General features: G+C 33.4%; 1 pseudogene; it reads left to right on the top strand.

The window, feature by feature from the left end:
* The first annotated feature begins 21846 nt into the window (after positions 1-21846).
* Positions 21847-27807, top strand: part of LOC139867962 (bidirectional sugar transporter SWEET14-like) — a 56002-nt pseudogene continuing 50041 nt past the window's right edge.

The raw sequence follows: 27807 nt of genomic DNA, 5'->3' as shown, positions 1-27807 counted from the left end.
CAAACGGCATGACCAAAAATTCATAATGACCGTAGCGTGCCCAAAAAGCAGTTTTCGGAATATCTTCTTCTTTGACGCGTAGTTGATGATAGCCCGACCTTAGGTCGATTTTCGAGTAAATACATGATCCTTGCAATTGATCAAATAAGTCATCAATTCTCGGTAGTGGATACCGATTCTTGATAGTTAACTTATTTAATTCACGATAATCTATACACATTCGGAAAGATTCGTCTTTCTTCTTGACGAATAAAATCGGAGCTCCCCACGGTGAAGTGCTCGGTCGAATGAAATCACGGTCCAGTAATTCTTGTAACTGGCTTTGTAACTCTTTCGTCTCAGATGGTGCAAGTCTATATGGAGCACGAGCCACTGGTGCAGCTCCCGGTACTAGATCTATTTGAAATTCTACAGATCTAAATGGAGGTAATCCTGGTAACTCTTCCAGAAATACTTCAGGAAAATCTCTTGCCACAGGCACGTCGTTGATGCTCTTCACTTTTTCCTTCGTTTCGACTTTATTAACATATGCTAAGATAGCATAGCACCCTTTCTTCAAGCACTTTTGAGCTTTCAAACAACTAATGAGTTTTAGCTTTGAGTTACCCTTCTCTCCATAAATCATTACTGGCATTTTATCCTTACGAGGAATGCGAATTGCCTTCTTGGCGCACACAACTTCAGCTCCTATTTTGGACATCCAGTCCATGCCGACTATTACATCAAAACTTCCTAATTCTACGGGTATCAAATCAATCTTAAATGTTTCTCCGGCTAAATTTATTTTACAATCACGGCAAATTTTATCGGCTTTAATTAGTTTACCATTAGCTAACTCAATCATGTACTTAGCATCTAGAAGTAATGATGAACAATTCAATTTAGCGTGAAAGTCTCTACACACGTAACTTCTATCGGCACCAGTATCAAATATAATAGATGCGGATAAGTTATTAATGATAAACGTACCCGTAACAAGCTCCGGGTCTTCGCACGCCTCTCTAGCATTAATAACAAATGCTCTTCCACGTGCAGATCCGTTATTCTTCTCTGGATTCTGGCACTGACTCTTATAATGACCCTTTTTCCCACACCCATAACAAGTAACAGTGGCCAAGGCAGTTCTATTTGCATTGGTGGCAGGAGTCTTGGTACCGTTTGTATTTATAGCGGGAACCCTACAATCTTCAGCAAGATGACCTTTTCGATTACAATTGTTGCACACCACATTACAATAACCAGAGTGATGTTTGTGGCATCTGTTACATAAAGGATTTTGTCCCTTGTAACCTGAGTTCGAACCGCTACCCGCACCTTGCGTGGTTTCTTGTTTCTTGTTGGATTGTTGATGATTACCTTCCCACTTTCTTTTGTTTCCCGATGTCTTGACATCGGTGTTCTTATCTAGAATAATCTGGTCCATCAACTCATTCGCCATGGTGATAGCTTCATGAATAGTCTTGGGTTTGGATGCTGTAACATTTGCCTTGACCTTTTTAGGCAAACCGTCTTTGTACAGTTCAATCTTCCGTTCTTCGATTGGTACTAATTCGGGACATAGCAAAGCTAATTCCATGAATCGCTGATTGTAGTTGGTGAGTTCAGTACCAACAACTTTCAGGCTTCATAATTCAGCTTCCAACTTCCTAACCTCGTTCCTTGGACAATACTCGTTGATTAGCATTGTTTTGAATACTTCCCAGGGAGTATCATAAGCTACATCTCCTCCTACGGCCTTCACATAGTTTTTCCACCACGTGAGTGCACTATCTTGTAAGGTGCACGATGCATACTTGGTCATGTCCTTCTCAATACAACCACTGATTTTAAACACAGACTCAATCTTTTCGATCCACCGGGTTAAACCGACCGGTCCTTCTGTTTCACTGAATGATGAGGGCTTGCAACCTTGAAAAGTTTTGTAAGTGCATCCCACATGAGGATTTGGGTTAACTGCAGCACCTCTTGCAGCCTCGACCCATAACATTCTGTCATTCACTTGCTGATTGATGAGTTCCTGGATTTCTTGTTCCGTCATTCGGTTCAATCGCGCCATAATCTTCAATAAAAATGGAAAAAAATAATTATTCACATGGAATATTATAGATGTAGTATGTATTTACAGTACATCGTAGCTTATTAATAATATGAACCAGTTATTATTATAAAAGCCTTTTCTTCTTATTAGCATTTTATAATTATACCTAGGGTAGTACCTACCCGTTAAAGTTCATACTTAATAGCTTAGTACGAAAATCAATTACTATCACCCAATTAATACTCAACCATGGAAAATTATTGCATTTCACACTTCACTATTTTACATATGCTTATCTTACATCAAACATTAAGCAAACCACACTAGTAATATTATACAAAACATTATATGATCCCATGGTTTAAAACACCAGCGCATCATTTAATCCAAAACATTTGTGTTCAAAGAAATCGCTTAAAGGTTATCCTGGTTGTCTCCCCACGTTTTGGCTGAGGAATCGAAGAACTGGATGTCGGGATAGAACTAATAGGAATAGCGGGAATTGGTGTGGAAGTATCTGGTGGAGTTGGTGCCACAACATCCTCTCTAGACTCGGGATTTGGATTTTCCATTTCAGTAGCCTTTCGTTTCTTTCCTCGTTCGAACTTGTCTTTCGTAATTTCCTGTATTTCTTCCTCCTCAGGATCACTTTCCGGTTCCTCTTCAATTGATTCATCCGGAACTTGTGAGTCTTCCCCAAAGGTGTCGTTTTCATCATCGGATAGGTTAATGACTGGAACACCATCTGAAGATTCTGGTTCGGAGTCGCTGAATGTGATAACAAGTTCTAAGCTAGACATCTATCACATAACAACTAGCATGTTAGTATCACATAATATTTACATATTAATTTTTTTAACCAACAGGGATAAGCAATAGTTTTCTAAATCAAACACGGTCAAAGTCCAGACTCACTAATGCATCCTAACAAACTCGATAAGACACACTAATGCAAATCTTCTGGTTCTCTAAGACCAACGCTCTGATACCACATGTCATAACCCGACCTTAACCATAAGGACGATTACAATAACATATGATTTCATCGCGAGGTATTGACCTCTATATGCGACATTTTTCAAAAACTGCATTCGTTTTTACAATACAAACCATAGCTTTTATTACAAATACAAGGTTTAAACAACTTAATAATGATTATCGTTTAGCGATAATCTTAGACTTACAAACTTTACATGTGATAATAACAATACGACTTCCAACATATTTTACATTACAAATCCTCCGATATGCAGTTTTATTTTTGACACAAATATGCATACTCAAGATCTTGCTTAAATTCAACATGTTGCAGCGGAAGCTTTTAGTTATCACCTGAGAATAAACATGCTTAAAATGTCAACATAAAGTTGGTGAGATATAGGTTTAATGCTGGCAGCGTTATAAATATAGACCACAAGATTTCATATATAAATGTTTTAATAAAAATATTCTAAGTTGTTGAGCACTTGATAACCATACTTAACATTTAATCAACGTCGCATATTCCCTTTATTATGAAATCTTACTACACCGTACCAAGTGTAGTTACCGAAACGAAGTACTGTGCAACCGTTGAATACTGGTCGTCCAGTCCGGTTGGGGTTGTCAGGCCCGATAGATCTATCAACAGGATTTGCATTTACAATACCTCATGTAAATAATAGTTACCAAGTTACAGGGAAGTATGCCAGTGGTACAACTCAACGTAGAATATATATTTTTAATCACTTGTGTCCATAACGTAAATCATAAAATGCATGTATTCTCATCCCGAAATATTTAGAGTTTAAAAGTGGGACTATATACTCACTTTTGCCTTGAAGGTATTTATCATGACTTGGTCTCCGATAGATATCACGAACCTAACCATATATATAATATATCAACATATTTTCTTTTTAAGTAATCGTTACACATATATATATATATATATATATATATATATATATATATATATATATACTTTTAATACTTTTAATATTTTTTTAGTCCGTAGTTAGCAGTCCGATGTTAGTGGTCCACAATTAGTTGCTTAAATAAAATAAATAAAGACCCCATCGTATTCGTATTGATCAGAATTAATCTCGACCCATGGTACCGTGTCGTCAAGTGACGTGTTGCGTACATAAAGTACCGTGTTGTCAAATGACGTGTTGCGTACAATCATGAGGTCTTATGATTAATCTTCTCGTGTTGTTTACGGGTGGTCCTGAAATATATAAAATCAAATCATAAGTAAATATATATGAAATATCATATTAATTAGAAATATATGATTAATTTAATTTTTCTCCAAATATTTTCGTAGCTAAACTAGCTTCGGATACCCGATCTTGTTTTAGTCGTAGTTTCTTCATTACAACTCCGTTTTTGTTGGTTCAACTTGCCACTTCCTTGGATCGAGTCAAATTTTAAGAATATGAACTGAAAATACCTTAGGTTGTATTCGAAATCACAGGTTATAGGTCAAACTTTGGTGAAACTTATGAAAGTGATCATTTTCCATCATAAAAATAACATTTAATGATCATTTTTCTAAAAATACTTACACTTTGAGTTAAACCATGAAATTTTTATGTGTTAACATATTCATAAGAAATATCATTTTTTCAGAACATGAACTTCCAATTCAAAGCTTAAGATGGTTTTTAATTATCCAACCCAAAACAGCCCCCGGTTGCACTCCGACGACGTAGATTCAGTTTTTAAGATGTTCTTTGTAAAACCAAGTTATATCTTGTTAAGTTAGCATATCATTATGATATATTACAGATCTTGAAGTGTTTTAAAAGTTAAGTTAGAAAGATCTATTTAGTTTGCAAACAAGTTTGAAATCATTCAAACTATGTTCTTGTTGTTAAAATTTTACAACACAAAATAAGATAGCTATATAAATATGAATCGAATAAGGTTATGAACAAGGTTACTACCTCAAGTTACTTGGACAAAGTTACTGTAAAAGATGAGAAAAATCTTAGAACCAAAAGAGTGGTGGAGTTGGATCAAAAGGTTGGAAGTAAACTTGTATTTTTGGAAGGATTATTGAAGTTTTCTTGTAAGGAATTTATTATGATGATTAAGGCTTGTTTTTGAAGCTAGATCTTCATGGTTATTTGCTGAGATTGTGAAGAACACTTAAGGTTCCTAAGAGTGTGTTTTTAGTTAGAGAAAATGTGTAGTAAAAATGAAATTGGAATGGAGTATAAATGGTGGTGAAAAGATGTATAAATTTGTAATATTGTGCAAAAGTCTTGTAATATGCCAAATTGATTAATCATGCATGCTAAGATCCAAAATTGGCTGACTCATGGCTGCTAATAAAGTGATTGTGATGTGTATATACTAATAGTAAATACGTATAGGAGCTGGGTATGATACGAGTACATATACTCTAGGTATACATGTAGAAATTTTGAGGAAACGGAACGAGAATTCAAATATAGCTATCTTTTGTAAATATACTTATATTGTTTTATGTATATAAGCCCTTTAAAAGTGATTAAATACATATTTATACGATACTTGTATAAGTATTATAGGTTAAAGGTATATATGTCAAATAACGTTACGTATAGTTATCATTTTGAAAACTTAAGTTAGTAGTCTCAAAGTATACTTATAACTTATTGTTATTAGTACACAATAAGATGTTAAACCATTCTTAGATCATGTTAAATATATATAAATACATATATATACACAAACGCATAATTATCGTTTGTTATATAGTTCGTGATATCATCGGTCAAATTGGACGGTCAAACGTTGTGTAAAACTCTTTTTAAAAACATAAATCTCAACAATTTAGATTACTTATCATGTTGGTAAGGTTTAATTTATGTAAATATTAATCTCATAGGTATAAAATGATCGGAAAAATCCGGGTCGTTACATCGTGGAATCATTATTATGTAACCAAAGACCAACGGTCGAATGGTTAGAGACGTTACTCTCAATAGGCCTACTCACAATAATTAAATTTGCATTTATATGTAGCAATTAACGATATTATGGTAGGGATTTAGCATGAATCAAAGCAAGGCAGCATAGTTAACAGTTGAGTACTTGTGTCTAAGCATAAAATAGTTTAAAAGCAAGCATATGTCTCACCCTAAGTTGTAAACAGTTATGAAATAGTAAAAACGGTGCTATGAAGTTCATCTTAGTAGCACAGAAGAGTATTCCACAAACGAAAGAATTGAATGAAAGGACGTGACCGAGATCTCAACCTAGAGATAGAACGTATGATCAGACATTGCCTAACAGACAATAGTATATAGTGCTATATTAATAGTAATGGTTCACTAAAGAATTTCCATTTTCAAAAGGTTACTATTTATGGAAAGTTTTCACTTTTAGTATGTTTCTAATTTGGGAAGTTCGGGTTATAATCCTTCACAAAGAGTTGTACAACTTTGCCCAAACCTCGTTGCTATCAAGTAAGTCACTCTGATGATCTGTTGTTACCGAGCGCCCAGGACTCTTGACCAGAATATAAGTCTTGGCATTCGAGATCCACAAGCGGTTCCCATAAGGCAACAAGGACCACCCTAGGCCGTAAGTAGCGGTGAGGTTCGTATAAAGTGCACGTTATCTTTTAATTATAACCTTCACGTTATAGGTGTATACACACAACGAATTATTAATGTACTTAATAATTATATATGTGATAATATAACCTAAGTGTTATTTAATATTTAGTTATTATACCTTAGTATGTCTTATATATATTAAATATAATTACCTTTAAATAAATACCTAAATTACTTCAAAAATAATAGTGTTTTATTAATTAAACATTATCTAAAAATGTATAAATAAATAATTAATTAAATATCTAGAAATTATATACATAAATTTTATAATCTTAATTAATCATATAGATTAGTAAAAAAATTTAAGAAAACATTTTTATTATATTTTTGTATTTATTTTTTTTACCCTTAATTTATTCACAAAAAAAGTTTAATTCTACATAATTACTAAATAAACCCAAATAATTATTTTTATAATTTTTATAATTTTCTATCAGTCTACTAACTGGTAGAAAAATATTTAAAAAAATATTTTATTATTATTTTATATTTATTCTTAATTTACCTTTAAATTATATAATAATAGTGTTTAATTATATAATAACTACCAATTCGACCCAAGTAATTATTTTTATAATTTTTGCAGATCTATATAAGTTTTATAAACTTAGAAAAAAATTATATATATTTTATTTTTGGTTAAAAATATTTATTTCGAATTTTACATTGTTTTTACATTTAAATACTACATAATTCGTATTTAATTATAAATAATATTCCATAAATTATCAAAATTATTTTTAAACATCATAATACTTATAATACTAATTATAACATATAAACATAATTAATTTTAAATTTTATAAAGAATATACAATAAATATAAATATAATCGACAATATTAAAAAAATAGAAAGTACCTCAAATTTTCTTCAAGATTTTGAGAGAATAACTTAAGTTTTTGTTTTTGCAAGAAAAAATGAATGAGGAGCCATGTATGTATAGGTAAAAATGGTTGGTGAAAAGAAAAAAAATAAAATAAAGGTGCCAATTGTGACAAAAAAAAAAACATGTTAAAAATATTTTTAATAAGTTTTTGTCTTTGAAAATATTTAGTCAAAATTCATGGGCTCATTATTTAATTTATAAAAAAAATCTTATTTCTTTTTTTTATAAACTAAAAATATAAATAATGATTAAAATAACTTATCATTTAATTAATAATTATGTTACATATAGTTTTATATATAATACACATTAATATTAATATTAATATTAACTAAAGTTATTTTATATAATTAATATAAACTTTAGTTAACAAAACGTGTCGACTAAAAATAAATATTTAATCAACGTCGAATTTAATCATATATTACGTATGGATAACAACCCTAGGGGAAAATTAGCCAATTCAAGTATGGAAATGTGAGGGTTGTTATAGGTCGGATATCCGACCATTGTCCATAAAAACGTAATCATATATAAGCATGTTGGCCAAGTTTCATGTTAATCGGAGTTGCGAGTAAGCGGGAACGAAATTGGAAAATCACACAAAAAATTGGGACAGAGATATTCTCGCGATCGCGAGATTTCATGCATTCCAGGGCTCGCGATCTCGAGGCCCTGGTTTCCAGGTGCCGTATTGCTGAAAATTGGTCAAGTCTCGAACCAAACTTCTTTCCAACACAATTAATGAACCGAAAACACTAAAAACGCATACCATACATCGTTGGAAAGGTATTTTAACAAGGAATACAACTAGATACATATCATCAATCAAATCTATCATTTACAACAACCAAATCCACATTGAATGATCATTGAATGTTCATCATTAATGCTTCAAGTTCATAAATGCAATTTGATGATTCATGAATTAAATGCACACATATGATATGCCGTTTCGTAGGTAATTATGCATACAATACAACTAAACATTTATCAACAACACTACGAAGCATTCAATGCATCAAAAATTCATATTTAAGACTACTAAACTCTAACCAAGAATCACAAATTCAATAATCATGTTAGTGATGTTTTCCAAGTCAACCTACACATTAAATTGAAGCTAATGATGCTAGTAACACATTTAATACATGAACTTTAACATATAACAACATTTAATCAACCAAAACTCAAGATTAATCTAGTCATTTTTCAAGTTCATGCTAGTTACACAAAAATGACAAGAACAAGCAAACAAATCACATATTCATGTTAGACTTGAGCCATAGACACTAACTAACACATTTATAAGTTAAGAACACCAAGAACTAGAAATCTAGAGTTTTAGAAAAGTTACCCACTAAAGATGAAATTTGTATGAAATTGAAGAGGAAGATGCAAGGATTCCAAATATGTAATTAGATTTGTTGTGAGTTTCCTAGATTTGATTTAGATGATGAATCTTTGATTATGAAGAAAATGGAGAAAAAGTGGAAGTATGAAGATGGTGGGAGGTGGAATGAATGGTAGGGGGTGGGGTTTGACTAGTTGACCTAGTCACTAGTTTGGTCCCTTGGCAACATTAGTCCCTCGAGTTTAAAAGCGGGTGCGTGAATTAACCATACGAATTATTTTAAATACGCTAGAGTAAACAGAAGATGTTATAATTAAATAACGGACTTTAAAATAATTAAACGAAAAGTAAACGAAAAAAGACGGGTTATTACATACCCATAGTAAGTTCATTATATGATTGCAAATAAAATACATGTGTAATGTTAATACATTTGCAATAGTTATTGTGTATGCATATATCTATATTTATGTATTTGTATATGTATTTCGTGTGTAAATGTATATATCGATGGATGAAAATTTTCATCCATATCTATTTCAATTCATCCATATTCGTATTCATATCCATTTAAGATCATCCATCCGCTTTTAGCCGATCAGATCATATAGATATCCATCGGATCAGATGTTCATTGCCATCCCTACACTGGAGCCACGTTCAGCACTAGAAACACGAAGAAGAAGCAAATAGAAGCATTGTCGGTCGAGAGAACATCGACCAAACCGGCATATGAGAGCACTCCGGCGAGATCCATGAAAACGTTGGCAACCGAAAGGAGGGTTAGAAAGACAACAAACTGAAAGAGAACAAAACGGCAAACATTATAGATCAGCACCAAGGTACATAAAAAACATGGAGAACGACGGCTAGAAAGTGTATATCGGATGGAGCTCCACGTCACTTGATGGAAAAGGAGAACAGACACGCGTCACAAAACGACCAAGTCATAACGATCGGAGTAAAAAAGGAGGGGGTGGCGATGCAAATTAGGGTTACTAAGAGCTTTTCTGATGAAGATGGGCCGGAGAGAGTTTTAAAGGTATAATAGTTTTTAGCAGGATTTAGAGTTTCTTTAATCCATGTGTGGATACAATGATACATGATCATCCGACACCCTGTAATTTTGAGAATCAAGTAACATGTAATTTTTTGTCATTAAAAAAACATATAATTTATTTACCCTTACATAGCTTAAATATTACACTAATATGTCAAGTTTTGAGCGGGCAAAGCCCTTTATTTTCCACTAAAATTCGACTTTTTTTTAAAGGCAAACTCACACACTCCTAATACGTATGTCAAGTTTTGAGCGGGCAAAGCCCCTTATTTTCCACTAAAATCCGTCTTTTTTTTTAAAGGCAAACTCACACTCCTAATATTAATACCACGAAATGTCATAAGCATGACTCGAACCATCAACTTCAAGGTTGTAAGGGTGACTTCGATACCGCAAAGTCATTGGCTCTTTGGTACTAAAATCCGCCTTTGTCATATGAAATAATGTTAGTTATATTATACAGTAATAATCATCGATAGAATTTCCTCTTGCTTCAACTACTTGGGTCTTTTTTCCAAAGAGAAACAAAACATGAGTTATAGTGAACAAACACTTCATTCGTAGTATTCTGTAATCTGTATTGATATATGTAATTGATATTAAAATGCGTAGTACATAAATAAACTATTTCACATATAAATACCCGGCATATATACTATACATAGACAATTATTATAGACTAACTAGTGAAATGACCCGTGAAATCACGGGTTTGTTTAAAGAAACAGTTTAATGATGTTTTAGTTATTAAGTGAACGTAAATGCTAAAAGTCATTTAGTTTTATGACCCGTGGAACCACAGATTCCGACTAAGTAACTTGTCATTTTTACAAACATATTACTCCAATATACTTAACTTAGTTAGAATAAATGAACTACATTTATTCTCCCACGATATTTTTCCAATTTTCATCACAATTATTATTTTTCTTGTCATAAAAGCTTACATTATAACATTTTATTGAGATATTTAGTTCGTATACATATGTAACGTAATTAATCCCGTAAAGAGAACCTATATTTGAATAATAATAATATAATAATAATAAATTTTGACCTTGGGTCAACATTTTCATTTTTTTTTTACTTTTTTACATTTAACTTGGTTAATAAATCAACTATTGACCTACAAGAAGTGTTGCAACTAAACTCAGGTTTTTAAGATTTTATTTACATTTATTAATTACTTGTATATTATATATAAATACATTTTGTAAATGGGTAAAAGCACTAAACCCCATCGATTAATACAGCAATATATCTCGTATATAACTATTATGATTTTATCGTTGTAACATTTATTTTATCGATCTAATTGATAATTAATGAAAGTGGATTTGTTCTCCCAAAAATATGAAATAAATAAATAAGTAGATTTAATTGAATTATTAATTAATTAGATTAATGACATCAGCTTAAGGGTTTGGATTTTTTTCTTTTTCTTTTTGATTTTTTTCTTAACAAATAAATTAACTTAATAATGACATCATCATTATACAATTTTAATAGAAACTATAGATAGATTAGATAAACAACTTAATAATATCTTTATCTAAAATAATTAATTAGTAAACTTACTATGTCTGAAGATCAAGTAACATGAAAAGTGTGAAGCCACCAATCAAATTTATCTCGTTAAAGCGCAGATAAAAAGGAGCTGGATTATACAAGTGCCTCTAATATGGACAATCAGGCCTCAATTGGGCTGGAGCTGGGCTCAGATGAAAGAAACGTTGGTGACCCTAGCCCAGAAAAAATTGAATGTCGAGCATATTCCGCGGTAGCTCGTTTACGCGTTAAAAAGAAAAAAGCTCCTCCTTTAATCAAAAGTCATTTTATTAAACATGTGTGGGGTAGGTGTAATATGAAGCGTAACCGACGTCGAGACAATTTTTGTTGGCATGATAGATACTTTATCGAGAATGTGATGAATGACTCGGATGAGGATATTGGTTGCTGCTCATGTTGCTCTTCTTGCGCGTCATCGGACTCGGAATCATAGTTTTGCTTATTGTCGTGTCGTGTCGCCTTTAATGCCCTCGTGATTATGCGCCTTCTATAGTTTCGAGATTAAGTGTGTGTGTTCGTCTTAATTTTGCGGTTGTGTGTTGTGTGTTGTGTGTTGTTGTGTTTATTGTCTAGCTCCTTGCTAGTTTTCGTGTACTGTGTTTTTTTATTAATAAAATTTACTTGCCTTTCAAAAAAAAAAAAAAAAAAAAAAAAAAAAAAAAAAAAAAAAGATCGACCACTTTGTTATTATTATTCATTAATTAGTCATTAATAATTAATAATTAATATTAATATTAATTAATAATAAAATAATAATAAGGTCTTCTTTATATCCAAACGTACCACCAACACACTTTTCTGAATTATTATTCTCTCTCTCACACACACACACACACACACACACACACACACACACACACATATATATATATATATATATATATATATATATATATATATATATATATATATGGGAGGGATCCACTGAGAACTATTCTACTGTGAGAACCTGAGAACCGATATTCGAGCAAAAAATCAACGCGGCCGAACAATTTTGAATGAAGTCGAACAATAAATTAAAAGCACAAAATCAATTTTAGTTCTACATTTCTGTTCTACATATCATGTTCTACATATTTTTGTTCTAATTTCCTAATTTTTGTTCTAATTCCTCCATGTTCTACAAAAATGTAGAACCTAAAATTGTTCGAATTTCACAAAATTTGTTCGAATTTCCCGTTTTTATTCGGTTCTACAATTATTTTGTTCGGTTCTACAAAATTGTAGAACGAAAATTAGTTCCAATTGAAGCATTTTTGTTCGAATCATACATTTTTTGTTCGAATTTCACCATTTTTGTTCGAATTTCACACGTTCTGCATCAAAATCAACTTTTTTTTTATTTAGCCCGATTTAGAGTTTAGGGTTTAGGGTTTTCTGGTTTACTTCGTAAACCCTCAACCCTAAACCCTCAACCCTAAACCCTAAACCCTAAACCCTAAACTCTAAACCGTTTTTCGGGTTTACTCCGTAAACCCTCAACCCTAAACCCTAAACCCTAAACCCTAAACTCTAAACCGTTCGTGTAAAAAACTCATTCTAAACCCTAAATCTAAACCCCTAAACCCTAAAATCTAAACCCTAAACCCTAAAATCTAAACCCTAAATCTAAACCCTAACTTAATTTGATGAAAATTGATGTAAAACAAGTGTAGAACAGCATGTTCTACATGTGTTCTACATCATGTTCTACATAAAATGTAGAACCAAGAAACAATGCATCTAAAAGACAAAAAATTAAAATTGTTCGACTAGAACAATTTTTGTTCGACCGCGTCATAATATTTGCTCGACTACCTTAGTTCTCGGAGTTCTCATTCTAAAAATGTTCTCATTTAATCCCTCTACTATATATATATATATATATATATATATATATATATTGTTCGTGGAGAAGTAACCAATCGGGGGGAAGCGGGGGAAAGCAAAATTTTTTCTTCGTTTTTTTGGATTTTTTTTCCCGGCATCAAGATTACACGAAAATATGAACATTTAGAAGAGACACTTCGTGATGAATGTTATTATTTAGGCGGGAAAACAATCGACAAAAATAACATTCAAGATAATATTGTTCGTGAAGAATATGAACGTTTTTTTTCCATGTTTTGTGAAGTAAAATTTAGTTCGATTTAGAGTTTAGAGTTTAGGGTTTAGGGTTTGGTATTTTGGATTTATTCCATAAACCCAAAACACCAAACCCTAAACTCTAAACCGTTCGTGTTAAAAACTCAATCTAAATTCTAAATCTAAACCCTAAATCTAAACCCTAAACCCTAAATTTCTAAACCCTATAAACCCTAATATGTAAACCCCAATAGCTAAAACCTCAACATACGCTCGAAAAACACGATAATTGTTATATATTACTTCTTCGAGCTTTTTTCCGCCAAAATAAAAACATTTATCACAAAGTGTCTCTACTAAATGTTCATATTTTTATCCCATCTATAATGTTCGTGAAAAAGTTTTTTCAAAAAACAAAAAAAAAAGTTTTTGCTTCCCCCCGCTTCCCCCCGATTGGTTACATCCCTCTTGATCCTACCACTATATATATATATATATATATATATATATATATATATATATATATATATATATATATATATAATTGCCTATCAAAATAAATAAATATATTTTATATTTCCAGCTTGGTTAACAAGTATTTACTCAGTATATATCTTGTTACCATAGTGTTCTATCCATTCTACAACTTTGTACTCTGTATCATTTTATTTCATTTTTGAAACAGCAAATTTTATTAATATACTAGCAAGAATCTAGAAAAAAATTACAGATTACAAAAAATTACAAAGCCAAGAGTTCCAAGAAGGAACAAATTTACTCCTACTTTTAACCCAATAAAAAGCAAAAAGTCTAATAAGATCAAACAAATTCTCCTTCCTAATGTGATTAGAGGAAAAGAGGATATCATTTCCGAACCGCCAAATCCACCATAATGTAGCCGAGACAATGCATAACATCCTGACATTCGATGAAGAGTGAATGGGCCGCGAATAGATCTACGCGAACAACTCACCTATTGAGGTGAAAGTTGGCCACTAAATATCCATCCAAGTGCGGATACGATTCCATAGAGAATTGGCAACCCCGCAAGTAATAAAAGTGTGATCCCTTGTTTCAGGTCCCGAACGACAATTTGGGCAAACAATAGATTCGATCTCGATGCCACGATGCGATAAATTATACCTAGAAGGTAATTTATCAAGATGTAGCCTCCACATAAAAACATTCACCTTAATAGGAATGATCTTGAACCACCAAGTAGGCTGGTCTCGTGATGGAAGAAAATGTTTATCAAGGAAGCAACGTGTACTTTTAACCGAGAATCAATCTTCATCGTCAAGAATCCAAACCCATCGATCCTCGTCGATGTTCAGGACAGTATGCTGAATTTCCGCAACTAGAGAATCAAGGTGGCACATACCTGATGGTGTGCGCGACCAGCCCCAAGCTGGACCATGGAGTCTTTCAAAGACGTTGCAATCAGGGAACATTTCAAGTCTGAACAATCTATTATATCGGGAAGCAAGTGGTTCTGGACCAAACCAATGGTCTTTTCAAAATCTCGTGTTAAGACCGTTACCCACTTTACGAATCATAGAGACACCTATATCTTTGTAACTTTTGTAATTAGAAACAATAGCAGCCCATAACCCATTAGCCTTACAACTATGACCATCAAGGCCAAGCTTCTCACCACGTATAGCTTTAAGGAGATTAACCCAAGTAGATCCCACGGAATGCATAGATCGCCAAATTCATTTTAAAAGGAGAGAAAGATTGAACGCTGAGGACTATCGTACTTTGTATCATTCTTTCAATAAATAAATTAAGCAAATAGATATCGTACTTTGTGATATTTTTGGGTTGTTTTATAAGCAGTGGACTATCTAGACTTATGATTCTATCTCGAGTTGTTCGTTTTATGATATTCTTATTATGCAAGGGTCATTAAAAATCTTTATCTTTATACGGTTTCAACTCTAATTGAAAATTCAACTCATTCAATTGATTGTTTGATTCACAAATGAATTGAATTGATATTGATATTCACCCATTTCTTATTGATATGTTCTAATTAACGCCACAAAAATATTCTCGTTTATATGATCGTTTGTTATGGTGGTGAGGGTTTTTTTTTTTTTTGATGGCATGGCGTTGTGGGTTAAAAATGTGAAGTTATAGTGGTGTGAGTTGGTGATACGGTCTCTTTGAGTTGACCGTAAACTTCGAAGATAGGAGCCGATTCGAGATGGCTGATCTAAAAAAAAAAAAAAAAATTAGACTAAGAAGATAGACTTTTGAAATTAACCAAACTTTTCATTCATCATTCCAAACAAAGAATTACAAAATATTTATACTAATAAAAACGTACGGTTACTGGATGCTATTCTAGAACATGGCACTACTACAAAAAGTAGAATAGAAACTCATATTAGAAACCTCTTTTTTGTTAAAGGTTAAAAAAGAGGTTTTAAAGTAAAAAGGAACCGATTTTTTGGGGACATAAAAAAAGATGTTTCTTTGATGGACAATAGAAACCTCTTTTTGCAATAAACCGGTCTCAATGTTTGGAAACCTCTTTTTTAATAAAACCTGTCTCAATGACTTCACTATAGGAACCTCTTTTAAAAAAAAACATGTTTCGATGCATTTACTTTTTTGAGCGGGATAATTAAAATTTTGAACAAGACTAAAACCCTCTATTTTAACTTCACAATACACTTCTAGATTTTACCTACTTCCACCATCTATTTAAGGACCATCCAGTGCCTTGTTTTATTAAGAAACATAACTTATAATTTTAGTATTTAATCTTTCTCATCTTTTAAAATTCTAGAGCATGGGAAGAGGTAAGTTGCTAGTGCTGTGGAGCATATCACTTCAAATAGAAGTATAACACATATTCTTTTCTATTTACTCTCAATATACTACGTATCGTACTTATGTTTTTGTTTCATTTATTTCAAATTTGAAACAGATCCATTAATTTATCGTTCATTAGATATTGAAACATTTTATGGAGTTTAATTACCAGATAGTTACGGGTGATATGCGTGCTTTGATATAGTTGGGGTTGAGATCTTTGTTTGGATCTTAAATTTGGTTGAGAGTGTATAGTGGTGATTAATTTAGTCAGCAAGCGTCGATTTATTGACGACTTGACTGTTGCTTAGAGCCTAAATTGAATGTGCATGATTTAAAACCCTTGGAAATTTGATCCTACTATTTTCATGGCGTCTCATGTTTTATTTTTTTATTTTATTTTAATTTTTTATAAAAAATTTCTCTACTTATTGGCCGGAGGTCCATTCGGAAGCAATCTCTCTATCCGTCGAAGAGAGAGGGAGGACTTTCTCTACTTTTTGGAGTGTATCACTCTGGGTGGAGAAATGATTTCTATTTATTCAAAGATAGGGAAAGAATTGTCTACATCTCACCTCCCTCATACACCACACATGTAGTATTGGGTTTTATTGTTGTTGTTGTATAGTGGTGGTTGGATGAACATCATAAACTCATGAAGATTCAATGGACAACAACTTAGTTTTCTAGTAAAATGTTATTATTATTATTAAGTAAATTTAGATTGACTCACTGTAGTCATATTATGTAAGTAGGTACTATATATGGAGAATTTTGTATCTTTATGAAGAAAAAACTGGAATATGGAAGTGCTTTGTTGGTGGGTCTTTTAAGATATAGAATAGCAGATCTTATAAAATATGAAATTTTGCAAAAAAAAAAAAAAAAAAAAAAAAAAAAAAAAATGAAATCTTTGGAAACTGGTTTTTTGTATAAAAGATGTTCCATTTTGTAAAATTTGAAACTGGTTTTGGTCAAAAAGGGGTTTCTTTGTTAATAAAAGGAACCGGTTTCAACTAAAAGAGGTTTCTTTGAAAGGGAATCGAAATCTCTTTTTTAATAAAAAAATGGTTTCTTTACGATATCAAAGGAACCGGTTTTAAAACCGGTTCCATACTTTTGGAACCTCCATCTAAAGGAACCTCTTGTAAAGCAGGTTCCTAAAGCCAAAAAATGAGGTTTCTTTGTCTATTTTTTGTAGTAATGTGGGTTACTTTTTAATAACTAAACTGAATATAAATAAATATTTTATATGGTAGACCACTTCATCCGCAGGTCGTGAAGCCTTTTCTTATAAACTGCTACAAATATATTTAATTGTCGTTAACATAGCTCCATGCTCGTATTAGTTGGTTTGTGTGTGAGAAATATTGTGATTATGTGATAAAATATGTTTTGGAGTGGAATAAAAAATGAATAAAAATAATTTATTTTAAATAGTTTATATAAAGAAAAAAATTGACCAACGGAAAAAACTTCACGCTCAGTACTTCTATGAGTTTCTTACTTGAGCCCAATTAACATGTAAAACCAACGCCTTGTAACAAGAAAAATTAGGCATTGCCCCTTGCCACCTCACCATCCCACGACGTGGGAGTAAGCTGTAACATATGGTCTAACACCCCATTAGATGTTTTTTTGGCGGTTCCTTGTGACACGTCAATTCTAACGCCCATTAACTCGCACATAAGTAATGGTATTATGCAGAAAAACTAGTTAAGCATAACAGCAACTAGCATAAATTCGAAGTGTAGGACCGATATATTAAACAGCATTATCGACCTAATCAACAATATCGAGTGCAGGAAATCTCAATATTGAGTTTTATATCAAAAACACATTAAACAACTTTGATCTATTGATTGTAAACGACTTGTAAATGTTATATACCGGCTTAGATGAGTGTTAGACTTGCAAATGGTGTTAAAAACATCTAGGGTTGTTAAAATGTTCGTAACCTTAACAATGAACCCGCATCCTCACTTTATAGTGTATGCATGTGTAACCGTGCAGTTGTATCTTACAACCGTGGGGTTGCACTTGTATCCGTACGGATGCATTCTGCATCCGAGCGGTTACGAAATACAGAATGTAAGATAACAATAAATGCATATAATCAGTGGCGGATCCAGAAAAAATTTTCACCGAGGGCAAAATTTTTTTTTTAAAATGTAAGGATTTTTTCCCCCCACAAAATACAGAGGTTTTGAGGCAAAATATAGAGTTTTTTGAGCAAAATTTAAAGGCTTTTGAGCAAAATATCAAGGTTTTAGGGCAAAATATGAAAGTTTTGAGGCAAAATATAAAAGGTTTGGGGCAAAATATAAACCCTAAACCCTAAACCATAAACCGTTCGTGTTAAAAACTCAATCTAAATCCTAAATCTAAACCCTAAACCCTAAATTTCTAAACCCTGATATCTAAACCCTAATATCTAAACCCCAATAGCTAAAATCTCAACATACGCTCGAAAAACACGATAATTGTTATATATTACTTCTTCGAGCGTTTTCTCGCCAAAATAAAAACATTTATCACAAAGTGTCTCTACTAAATGTTCATATTTTCATCCCATCTATAATGTTCGTGAACAAAGTTTTTTCAAAAAACGAAAAAAAAATTGCTTCCCCCCGCTTCCCCTCAATTGGTTACTTCCCTCTTGATTCTACCAATATATATATATATATATATATATATATATATATATATATATATATATATATATATATATATATATATATATATATATATATATATATATATATAAGTCAACATTAGTCAACATCCGTTTCGACCACGTCTCGGCCCCTTTTTTCCGTTGCAATGTTTTGAGGTCGCTACCGTTTCGGCCCCGTCTCGCGTCTTTTTCAACCTTGTGTATAACACACATAAAGCATGTGAACTCTTCTTTTGTACACATGCAATGACATGTAAATTTTTATAATATCCACAGCTTACCCAGCCACATGCGCCGCAACGCGTGCGCGGGGCTCGTAACTAGTACATATATACTAATTGCTGTAAAATGACGACCAATACGGACCCGCCAAGTACCCAAAAACACAGTTATACCGTAGCAAACACTATAGTTTTTTTTTTTTTTTTTTCCCTCTAACACTGATGTGTATCTTCCAGATCCTTCACACTCATAGCTTCACAAAAATAAACCCAGCAAATCACGTTCTCTGTCGACTATGGCGATTGTTTCACGGACTTTGGCCACTTAGTTTGCTTCGATTGACATCGGATTCTGCCTCTTCCCTTGCTGCGATCGACATACAAAATTAGGGTTATTTGCTGCGATAAGCCCTAATATTTTTAGCTGTTGCGATTGCATAAAAATATATAAAGTTCTCTTTTTTTTTGGACAACATCAATTTGGGTGGTGATAAGCCGTGAATCAGCGATGTGCTGTTGATTAAGATGAGTTACATTTCTTTGATTTAGTCTATTTTCCCTTTTTTAATTGACGTTGTTCGCTTGGTGCTTAAGAGATGAAAAAGATTAGGTTTTATTGTTGTAATACAGAAAGGTTTTTAATTTCAGTTGGTAGGCATGGTTTGGATATTTCAAACATTGGCATGTTCTTATAAGAATGTAGGTTGTTAAATTTTAGCTATTACATCTCTAATCCTATAATGGATTCCCAAATATTAGAAAAAGCCTTATGATCTTTTGTAGTTTTTGAAACTTTTTTGAACTTTTTAGGTTTTAAACCAGCTTATTACGCTACAAAAAAAATTAGGTTTGCAGTTCTCTTAGAATTGACTCTCAAGGTTAAGGTGTTTACCTGTGGTGTCGAAAAACTGACATTGTATTCGAGCACACTCTGTTAGAAATCTCATTCTCTTTTGCACACAAAGGTATTTGGCGTCCTTATTATGCGAATGTTTTGCTTCTAATGCTTTGTTAATTATTTTGCTTATGTTTTTTGTTATATGGTGGTGTCCATTTTGATTTCATGGTCAATAATCTTCAATATGCTGTTTAAGGTGTTCCATATAAATATGAGTATGCCTAATTTACGATATGCAATCTATATTTACTAGCTTTTTCTGTTAATTGTGTTGTTTTATGTGCTTTGTACTACCTTATTTACAGTGTATTCATAGAGATTCATTGTTGCTGTAGATAATTATTGAACGCGTAGTTGTTTTGATTCATGTCATTCTATTTAGTGATATGCCTTTTATAATTAATGTGCAAGATGTTTATGCATTTACAAATTAATTACATGATGAATAGTATACACTGTAAATGTTTAGTACTCACTACTCACATTAAATTTGCTCATCATAAATGGCCATTATATAATGATATAATAAATACATGTTTGTTCATGGAGGATGGCACATTCTTTTTTTTTGTCAAGTTATTAGTAGCAATTCTGAAGGCCAGAGTCAACAGCCATCTGCAGGAAAAGGTATGTTCTTAGTGCTTCATTTCGCATGTTATTTGCTTCATCTCGATTTGCCTTATGATTTGAAAGGTAAGCATCCCTTTAGTCTTATGTGTTAATATGTATTTAAGTTATTGGATAATAAGGGTTGATATCTGCTTTTGCTGTGTTTCTTCAACTTGACATTTGCTTCCCAACAATGATACTCCGTATCAGTTGGTGCAACTCTCGAATCATATTGTCAGTGCAGTACTTCATCATTCGACCTTTTTTGACGTTACAACATAATGGTATGTATTATTTGTTGTGTGTTGAAAAGATTTTGCAGGCTGACTGTTTTACAGAATCATATACAGTAACGATGTTTTGTCCCTCATCCGGTCGAACGAGCGAGTAATAAACTTCGATACCCATTGATATGAAGCCAGTGACAACTACTATCACAGTTTATTCTTTTGTAACATTTCTGAAAGAGCCTAACTTTTGTACCAGTATCTCATACAACTTATGCACCTTTTGCAAATATCAAACAAGCTATGTATATATGTGTTACTTCTGCACCCTTCGCAAAAATACTATGTATGTTTTTGTTAGTTTGTCACCTTTTGAATTGGTTTGCTCTTTTTAGTTGCCCTCCACGAGAATGTCACTCTTCCGCTGCATCGCGCGGGTTCCTCACCTAGTTATAAAAGTAAATACTGTGTATTATTTAGTTCTCAGTTCATTTAATTCTAAAGTAATTCTAAAGTAACGCAACTGGATGGGTGGGTGACATCAAAAGCTCCACTAGTGATCCGCTATTCTTCAATTGTTTTGCGCGAGTCTCATTTTTAAATCAAAATGAGAAAATTGACTGCTATCTTCTAGTATTGGTGGACCCACCAACCTCAACCATCGTTTCCTATATAAGGGGATCACTCTACCATATCTTATGCACCACTTGTAAGGACTCACAACAAGAGAAATACAGACAGAAAAATAGCATTGCTTACAAAACACTTACATTTTTAAAAAGGGAAACAGAGAGATAGTTTTATAAGTAACCATTTAAGAAATATGACTTGGAATATAGGTCATCTCACTCTTGCATTTGGCCTTCTAGGTATATACTTCACTTTTGAGTTCTCCTTTTCCATCCATTTTGTCTATATATTTTTTTATGTTATTATCATAACATAATCTAGTGGTTAGCGTCATGATATCCTCACGGGAACTGAACAGAAAAAGTCTTATCCGTTTACACGTTTAATCTGTTACTAACAACTTCCTTTTCTAATTTTTGCAGGTAATGTTGTTTCATTTATGGTATTTCTTGCACCAATGTGCGTACATCTCTTATATTCTATCTAGTAATAGTATCTTCTTTTTTCGTGATAGATCATATCTTTACTAACGTTGGATGCTTAACTTCGTATAAATGCAGACCGACTTTTTACAAGGTGTACAAAAAGAAATCTACGGAGGGGTTTCAATCGGCACCTTACGTGGTGGGATTATTCAGTGCAATGCTTTGGATATATTACGCATTGCTCAAGAGCGATGTCTTGCTTCTAATCACCATTAATTCAGTTGGTTGTTTCATTGAAACCTTCTACATTGGATTCTTTCTCTTCTATGCACCAAAGAAGGCTAGGGTATGTAACGATCAATATTCTACAATGAGATTTATCAATGACAGTTATCATTTAAGGACTTGTAATAATAAATTTAATCCTTGTTTTGCAGATGGAATGTTTAAAGCTAATCGTATTGCTAATAGTTTTTGGATTTGGATTAATAATCGGTGTCACTCAAATCTTTGCAAGTGGAGTTACTCGTGGTGTGATAGTTGGATGGATTTGTCTTGTATTCTCGCTATGTGTTTTTGTAGCTCCATTGGGAGTTTTGGTAAGTATATATACTCATTATTAGAATATTAGGACTGGCTCAATCCAATTTTATAGATGAACCGAGCCCATCTATACAGTTAGGTTGAGCCAATCCTAATATTCTACTCTGTAATATTTTATAGTTCACAGTAATTGAACTATGAACACCAGACTCTCAATTAAACAATAAATAAGAATTATTAGTGCAAGAATTGAGAGAACACGATAATGAAATATAAAATTGATAATGTTGATCGTGCAAAGATACAAGTTCAAAGCAAACCATACGACCCTATTTATACAGATAAACACCAAAACTAAAGATTTGGTTTCCAAAACAACTTAGCTATAAATAAGGTAAAGATAAACTTAAAAACTAAACTAATATGCAAATAACTCTAAAGTTAATCTTCTGGAGATAAAACCGAATCAAAACAAATCTTCTTAAACTTTAAACATATCTCCAGAATATTCCTTAGCTTAGGCATCAAGAAATCTCAAACCGTTGACTTCAGTAAACATCAGAGTCTACAACTTCAGACTCTAAATCTCCAAACTCTAGCATGCTTTTGACTCATCAGATTTTCATTTTCCCAACAATCTCCCCCTATCTGATGATGTCAAAACAACCTGTACACCTAATTAACCACCTTAGCATACTCCTTTTCGATAAGCTTACACTTGTTCTTCATGTGAGGAATTTTCTTCAACATGGTTAGCTTGCTATACAAGTGATTCAACAATTGAACCCTAAAAGGAAAAGTTTGCTCTGTCTCACATCTGGATAATAAACTGATCATCTCAATACTAGCCCCTTTAAACTGATCAACCCTAATCAACATCCTTTGATTTTCATTTGTCTTAAACATCAAACCATCCAAATACTCAACATACTTATCATCAACAAACTCTAAATGTTCAGGGACAGCATACCTTTCAACATGTCCCTTAGCTCTTCTTTCTTTCATCTCTAGATCAAACATTCCACAAAACACCTCATAATCCTTAAAACTTATAAACCCTTCTTCAAACACCAAATGTACCAGCATATAAACTCTCTTCAACACTTCTTTCACAACAACTTGATCTCCTGCATACTCCTTGATACACACAGCTATGCCTTTCCACTCACAAAAACTCAAACGAACAATTTGATTTATTTTAACTCTTAACCTCCTATCTGGTAAGTGTGTCATTGTTAGCAGTAGAGTTACACTTTCAAATTCAGATTTATCAACCTCAACCTTGACAACATCACCTTCATATCTTCTGAATCTAAATCTCTTGTTCATCTGAGCCCTTAGATCACCCTCTGTCCTTTGCATAGCAGCAACCACAACAGCACTAGAACTCTCCTGAATATCACCAGCACCACCAACAGCAACCATTTGAGTATCACCAACACCCCTATCAGTTATATTCTCCCCCTCAACCTGATGCTCCTCCTCAATTTGAGTCCTCTTAGATTGCTCCCCCTCAACACTTGCAAAATCTGCATCTGCAGTACCTGCATCATCTGACCTCTTTCTTTTCTCCCCCTTTTTGACATCATCTAAAGGCAGAGAAGATATGACCTTCCAAATTTCAGTCTGTTGATTTTTGAGAGAACAAATATCAGAAGCAAATCCAGTAAAGCATTGTCTCAGTTCATCAACACCAACCATTCTTTTCTCCAGCTCAGCCAACCTGTGATTAATTTCTGTAACAGACCCTGAACCTCCTGTACTAGTCAACCCCTGCATATCCCCAACCAACCTCCTTACCTCCATCAGCTCATCTTTTGAAACAAAATTATTATTAAAGTTAAGATTATTAATCTTAGACTGCACACCAGAGAGCTTGTCATCAAACTCCTCAGTTAACTTGGTCAAAACCTGATGCAGGCCAACCATGGTGACTGGTGCCTCAGTCTGAGAAGTAGTGCCAGAAGATAAGGGTAGGGTTGGTATGTCCTCATAGCCTTCCTGTTGTAAAGAAAGCTGATCTTTGGACATAGAAGATTTTGAGGCCTGTATCTCACCCTGTGACATGAGTGTGATATTGGCAGCCTGTGCAAGAAGGTGTAAGGATGGAATATTTTGGGTGGGTAGTGGCAGACTTAAGTCTGGGTTAGCAGTTGGCTTGGCCATTTCAGTAGGTTGTTGAATTTGGTTATTTGAGTCCAGGATTGGGACTTCTTCATGTAAGTCAACTGAGTGGATTTTCTCAGTGACTGTAATGTGGGTATCCAAGTTAACTAACCTACCAGGTTCAGGTGTGGTCAAAGCACTCCTCTCACCAACCTCTAGCAGAGATGGTGGAGCAGTACGTGCAGCACTCTTCCTAGTGAATTTTTGAGGTGAATCCACAAGTGCTGTAGTATCTAAGGTGTTAGATATGGTGGTATTCTCAGTATGAACTGGTGGGTTCATAAGGTGGGTTAAGTGGATAATTTGCTCAGCAGCAGTGGGTGAAGATGGGTTAGAGTGAGGTGGGATTTCCTCACCCATGTCTTCAGCCTGCTCTGTTTGTGAAACAACATGGGGTGGAGTTTGTGTGGGGGTAGAATCTGATTGCTCAAATTCTAAAGATGGTTGACCATTGTTGTGATCTCCTGCAGACCCTGATTGCTCAGATTCTGAAGAAGATGCCCCTGCAGACCCTGATTGCTCAGAATCTGTAGGTTGGTCTGCACGGCCAAGATTAACCCAATGCAACATAGCAAGAGTAAGAGCTACCTCTTGATCATTCACAATGTGGCTGTGAAACATTCTGACACTACATTCTGGAATAAAAGTATACTCATACACACGAAACACTTTAAGCCCATCATACAAAGCAGGTGTCATAGCTTGTTCAAACATTAAACTTAAAAACCTGATAAAAGGCACATTATGATCTCTTGGAGTTTTTTCAGTGAGAACCAAGAGCTCATTGAAGATTAAACGTGCAAAATCAATATTCCTTCCCGTGACTATTGCATGAAACAGATGTGCCTCATAATCATTAACCTCAGTCAGACTACCACATTTGAAGCTCAAACTTCTAATGACATTCGATAACAAAAACATCCACCTTGGAGAGAACATACTAATCTTAACAGAAGAATTAGTTACAGGCTGACCAACCATAGGAAAACAAGATCTCACAGCAGACCTTGATACAGTTCTAACAAAGTTATCTTGTACAGGAAGATTCAAAGCAATTCTTAAATGATTTTCTGTAATAGTTAAAGAATTGTTACCATCTCGATAAGTACCAGTGATAGATCTAGCTTCTTTGTTTCCAACACAGGTATACCAAAATTCGCCTAACATCTCTGGAAACGTGATAGTTGTCTTGAAGAAAGCCTCCTTTAAAGGATGATTTCGCATGAACAATACCAAATCCTCATACCCTTCATTAGCAAAATTCGCAGGAATAGTAGCACAAGCAACCCTATTGTTAGCTGAAACCTGCACATCCTTCTCTCCTCTAATTTCTTTTGCCCTAATCATGTTATCAGTTGGAACAAGAACAAAAGGAATGAACTTCGTATTTGCCATTAGCTTCAATCAAAAACTTGCAAGAACACGAGTGAATTATGAAAACCGAGAGAGGTTTTGAAGAAGATGATGATCGAATGAGAGGGATTAGGGTTTATGTTTGAAGATTAATTTGAAGAAGATTTTGAAGAAAGAAAATTAGGGGAAATATAAATACCTCTGACACAAAAATTTTAAAAAATTACCATTAACCCCCTTCAAAATTTAACTTTTTACTTTATAAACCCGAATAAAGAAAACCTTTATTGACCAAAGAAGAAAACAAGTTTACAGTAAAAATACACAAACAGAGTAAACCTTTCCAGACTCTAAATAACATGGTGTCATCCAGACTCTGAATATGACGTAATCCAAACTCTAATTTTTTTTTTTTACAACAGTTTAGAGAGTATCATCATTGGACAACATTTCAATTGATGGATTTAACATTCCAAGTTGTCCAAGAAGATAAAAATGTCTTTCCTTAGGAAGTGCTTTAGTGAAAATATCTGCCAATTGATCCTTGGTGTCAATATGCTTTAAAAACACTTTGCCCTTTTCAACACAATCCCTTATAAAATGATGCCTGATTTCAATATGCTTGGTTCTGGAGTGAAACACTGGATTCTCAATAATAGCAATTGCACTTTCATTGTCACACATTATTGGAGTTTTGGTCAATGTTAACCCAAAATCCAAAAGTTGATGTTGTATCCAAAGTAACTGAGCACAACAACTTCCTGCTGCTACATATTCAGCTTCTGCTGTGAAAGTGGCCACTGAATTTTGCTTTTTACTGGACCAGCTAACCAACTTTCCACCTAATAATTGACATCCACCAGAAGTGCTTTTTTTGTCTAATTTGCAACCTGCATAGTCTGCATCTGTGTAACCAATTAGATCAAACCCTGAGTTTTTAGAATACCAAAGACACAGGTTAGGGGTACCTTTTAAGTACCTAAAAATTCTTTTCACAGCTTTATAATGAGACTCCTTAGGATCTGATTGGTAACGTGCACAAAGACATGTAGCAAACATTATATCAGGTTTACTAGCAGTTAAGTATATCAAAGATCCAATCATACCTCTATTGGTTGATTGACAAGTGAGTTTCCCAGATTCATCTTTATCAAGCTTTTCAGAAACACTCATTGGAGTTCTTAAAGTAGAACAATTTTTAAAACCATATTTAGTTAACATATCAGAAATGTAGTTACTTTGGTTAATAAAAATGCCTTCAGAACTCTGTTTTATTTGCAACTCAAGAAAATAGTTTAAAGTACATAAATTACTCATTCTATACTCTTCAGACATAATGTCAGAAAACCATTTTCTTAAGTGTGGATTAGTAGATTCAAAAATAATGTCATCAACATAAATTTGAACTAGTAACACATCACCTTTGTCCTTTTTGATAAACAAAGTCTTGTCAATGGCTCCTCTGGAAAAGTTCTTTTCTAGAAGAAATGTTGACAAGGTATCATACCAGGCTCCGGGAGCTTGCTTCAGACCATACAATGCTTTCTTCAATCTGTAAACATGCTTAGAAAATTTCTTACTTACAAAATCAGGAGGTTGTTTCACATACACCTCTTCTTGCAATTTACCATTCAGGAAAGCACTCTTCACATCCATTTGAAACACCT

This window comes from Rutidosis leptorrhynchoides, chromosome 9, assembly GCF_046630445.1.
Source record: "Rutidosis leptorrhynchoides isolate AG116_Rl617_1_P2 chromosome 9, CSIRO_AGI_Rlap_v1, whole genome shotgun sequence".
Classification (NCBI taxonomy): domain Eukaryota; kingdom Viridiplantae; phylum Streptophyta; class Magnoliopsida; order Asterales; family Asteraceae; genus Rutidosis; species Rutidosis leptorrhynchoides.
The sequence above is the reverse complement of the archived record's forward strand: the minus strand, read 5'-3'. Positions and strand labels throughout refer to the sequence as shown.